Source organism: Salmo trutta, chromosome 19 (assembly GCF_901001165.1).
Source record: "Salmo trutta chromosome 19, fSalTru1.1, whole genome shotgun sequence".
In the NCBI taxonomy this organism is placed as follows: Eukaryota; Metazoa; Chordata; class Actinopteri; order Salmoniformes; family Salmonidae; genus Salmo; species Salmo trutta.
Genome location: NC_042975.1, coordinates 33,991,904 through 33,996,349, shown reverse-complemented (window position 1 = coordinate 33,996,349; position 4,446 = coordinate 33,991,904). Strand labels below are relative to the sequence as shown.

Genomic DNA, 4,446 nt, shown 5'->3' with positions numbered 1-4,446 from the left:
AGCCGCAAGGAGGTAGATGTCAGTCACTCGAGAGGTCCCCGGTCCAAATGGTGCACTGAAGAAAGGTTCCAGTTCCTTTTGACGGTGTGTTTAGCAATTCGTTTGGGGAGAGAAGAGGTGATAGGGAATTGGCAACAGCTGTCTCAATGTCACTTTAGTCCATGCCAATCTTTGGAATCACATCACAACATACAGTACAAGCAAGCAAAATAGTCCAAGCATTTCAATTTAATTTCACACGTGAGAATGTAAGGAATTAAGTGAAAGGCACTCGTTATAAACAACACACAGCATACGTGATTAAAAGCCACTCATAAATAGACATGATGTCAAATAATAAGACATGCTGATACGTAATATAAAGAGAATGGCAGTCTCTAGTTTAGTAAGTGTTTTGTGTGTATCTCTGTGTGGCTGAGTGTGTGAGTGTGGTTGGGTGTGTGTGTGAGTGTGTGGAGGGTGCTGGATGCTCTGCAGGGGTCTGCCATGTCCATCCAGCCATGTCCGTGCACTGTAATTGAAAACGCTCAAGGTATACGGTAATTTTCGGTATTATCAACACTAAAATATTCAGAAATGTTTTACTGCAGCATACTGGGCGGGGAAAGATTTGTTCTATTTCGAATGGTACTGTAATTTCACCCCACAGAATTCAGTACCATACCGTGTCTTTGGAGTGTCAAAGACCTTTTGACCACTAGTGGTTGCATGGTATTGTTGTTTTGATCATCAACATATTTTGACGTGTGCCTTGTAAGAGGCTATATTTGTTTCACCAGTGAGTGAGAATTCTGTACCAGTTTAACTGGTATGTGGTAGTAGTGCCCCATCAATTTATAATGTATAAGGGAGAGATTGGAGTGGGAGCAAGTCTCTTTTGGTCCGTTTTGCCCTGCCAGTTTGGAAGGCTTTGTTAACGGGCTAGGGGGCAGTATTTTCACGTCTGGATGAAAAGCGTGCCAAAAGTAAACTGCCTGTTACTCAGGCCCAGAAGCTTGGATATGCATATAATTGGTATATTTCGATAGAAAACACTCTAAAGTTTCTAAAACTGTTAAAGTTATGTCTGTGAGTATAACAGAACTGAAATGGCAGGCGAAACCCCGAGGACAAACCATCCCCCCCAAAAAGAATTCAGCTTACCTCTATTTTCATTGGCTAGTACTATAATTATAAGCCCCTGTCCTCCCAAATTGCAGTTCCTAGGGCTTCCACTAGATGTCAACAGTCTTTAGAAAGAGTTTCATGCTGGGTTTTGGAAAAATGACCCAGAAATTGTAGTTTTTCTAGGTGGCTCCCATTTTGGCTTGTAGTATTTCCTTGCTCATGGATGAGTGCACGTTCTTTTTGTTTATCTCCGGTAAAGACAATAACGATTCTCCGTCTTAAATGTTATCGTTTATTTGCGTAATAGGTTTGATTATAAACGTTGTTTGACTTGTTTGGAAAAGTTTATTATTAAAGTTTGGGATTCATTTTGTATGCATCTTGACGTAGGGAAACTGAGTGGATTTTTGACTGAAGCGCACCAGCTAAACTGAGTTTTTATGGATATAAAGAGGGACATTATCGAACAAAAAGATCATTTGTTATGTAACTGGGACATTTTGGAGTGCCAACAGAAGATCATCATCAAAGGTAAGGCATTTTTTATATCGCTATTTCCGACTTTTGTGTCGCACCTCCGTGGTTGAAAATGATTTGTTATGCATTTGTATGATGGGGTGCTGTCCTCAGATAATTGCATGGTTTGCTTTTGCCGTAAAGCCTTTTTGAAATCTGACACGGCGGCTGGATTAACAACACGTTAAGCTTTATTTTGATATATTGCACTTGTGATTTCATGAAAGTTTAATATTTATAATAATTTAATTTGAATTTGGCGCTCTGCAATTTCACCGGATGTTGTCGAGTGGTTCCGCTAGCGGAACGTCTAGCCGTAACATTAAGACCTCTAGAAATGCAAGTAATATAAAACACCAAATATTCATTAATATGCTGTAATGTGTAAACACTATACCTAGCAGCCAACCTGCTTGCAACAATGCCTTGTAATTACAATAAAATACTGTGAAGTATTGAATTCATTCATCCATTCATTCCTTCATTCCTTCATTTCAGTTACGGTACCATTTACTTTTTTTTTTACAGTATAATACAGTCGATTTTACAGTATTGTACTGTGTGTCATTAAACAGTACTTGCTTTGATACTGTATATAGATTACAGTAGGTGTACTACAATATGAAATGCAGAATTTTACTTGCCACTGAGCTGCCTGTAAGTTACTATCCTGACTGCTGCTGTGTAAGCTAATATCTGTTCTCCCTTTCTGGGTCTGAAACTGGGGGAAAGGTCTCAGAGTTACTGATGGCTTCACTGAGTCTGTGTGTGTTTGTGTTACTAATTCCCCCCCTCACTCACTCCCCTAAACCGCTGCAGTGTGTTCTGGATAGAGTTGCAAAATTCCCTGGTTTTCCCGAAACTCCGGTTGGAGGATTGTCAGCATCAGGAGGGAATAAGCAAGAAATTCAGAATCTTTCAAGCAGAACTTCTGGAAAACCAGGGAATTTATTAAAAGTTCCTGGAATGTTGAAACCGTGGTTCTGGATTATCTAAGCAGCAGCGTTGTTGGGGTCAGCCAGCATACACACACACTTAAACACACACAGATAATTCAAGCAGAATGTCTGTCTCTGGTATGACATGAATTGGGCCTCTTTGGTCCTTGCCTCTGCAGGACATGGCAGAATTCTCTGGTGTTAAGTCAGATATTGTGAGATTAAGGTGCATATCACAAAATCTTAGGTAGGTCTGGGCAGGTCCCAGTTGAGCAACTCCACACAGTACATCTGCAAGAGACGGTTGCTCTCCTGGCATGACTCATTTACATAAAGTATGAGGCCTGAACATGTCTGTCTGCTGATAGAGTTTATTAACCTGGTGTGTCATCACTCATGATGGCAGTTAGAAAATCTTGGCTCAGTTATCACAACATCCTCCCTCCACCATTAACTCCCTCCTCTAACTCCTCTCTGAGAGAACAATACTCTCTTCCATGTCACAAGGGTTCACATTAGTTTATAACATGCATGATTTCTTCCCTGTTTGGAAAGGAACTTTAAACTCACAATAGACGCGATAAAGAGGTCAATTGAACTCGACCAAAACAATGTAATTACCATGGATACGTGTGGGGGAAAGATCCCAAGTCTCCTCATTGCCCCACAGCAGAATTATCCTACATTTAGGCTATTGTTTATATGTGTATTTCACACTATGTTGAGGTCAAAATCAGAGTATAATGCTGGTATGGATGTCAACCCCAACACATGTTCATATCTTCATCGGTACCAATCAAATGCATTAAAGTTAAAAATGACTTTGACTACCATCAACGATTTCTGTATGCTAACCAGCTTATACAAATAGCAGTTAGCGTTTAGCAGTCACTTCTTCTAAACCTGAAAAGGTTTGCAACAAAAACAGCCAAATATATCAAAATCGGACTTAAGTAACCACATTGTGGGTCTGTTACAATACATCAATCATGACAGATTTGATGAATATCCACTTTGTTAGATCAGATTTGTTGAATGTGCGCCAATCTGATCAATGGAACATCTGCGTTACCACATCTATGCTTGCCTACCATAACTCATTACATGACAAGAGCAATGGAGAAACAGATGCATTGTGCAGAAATGTCCATCAAATAAAAATCCCACTGACAAGAATTGTAAGAATACTGTAAACTGTACGTAAAAATATTTACATTATGTTTCACATGATAAGATTCAAAGCATTATATCTTATTGGAGTTGTATAAATGTAAGGCGCTTGCTTACTGAATCTATAATGATCCTTTTCTTTGAAAGTATAAATTCACCATTTTATATTGATTACATAGGCCAAAAATGCATTTTAAAAAACAAAGAAAAATATATGGTATATACATGTTTCCTAAAAACAACCAACACAACAAGAGTATTGGCTTAGTGGGAGTTTGGTTTTCTAATGCTGTCTTTGGTCTGATCGCTTTGGTCTGGTGGCTCGAGTTGACAAGGTGAAAATTCTGTCAACGTGCCCTTGAGAAAGGCACCCGAATTTGCTCCAGGGACGCCGTACTACTATGGCTGACCCTGTAAAACAACACGTCACTGCACCTGATCGGTGGATGTGACAATAAAATTCTAATATAAAAAAACGTCTAGAGATCTAGGATCAGTTTATAGCAGCTTACACTCGCCATGTCCTAACCTTAAGCATAAGAGAGATGGAAAAAGATCTGACCCTGTATCAGTGGAAAGGGGACCACTCAGACTGGTTCCAGAGAATGACACGCTATGTTACCATGTCTCAGATACAGCACTGGCAGTTTGGGGGCAGTAATAGTGTAGAGATATTTAAACACTCCTCATTGGCCAACAGGAGGAGAGCGAGAAA

The 4,446-nt window shown here is 39.7% G+C and overlaps 1 protein-coding gene across 2 annotated transcripts in view; it reads right to left on the bottom strand.

The window, feature by feature from the left end:
- Positions 1-2,916: 2,916 nt before the first annotated feature.
- LOC115154387 (solute carrier organic anion transporter family member 2B1) overlaps positions 2,917-4,446 on the bottom strand; it is a 23,169-nt gene continuing 21,639 nt past the window's right edge. For both annotated transcript variants that reach the window (XM_029700565.1, XM_029700563.1), the window contains one exon: positions 2,917-4,446. This exon is cut by the window's right edge and continues 365 nt beyond it. The gene's annotated coding sequence lies outside the window, so the exon portion shown is untranslated.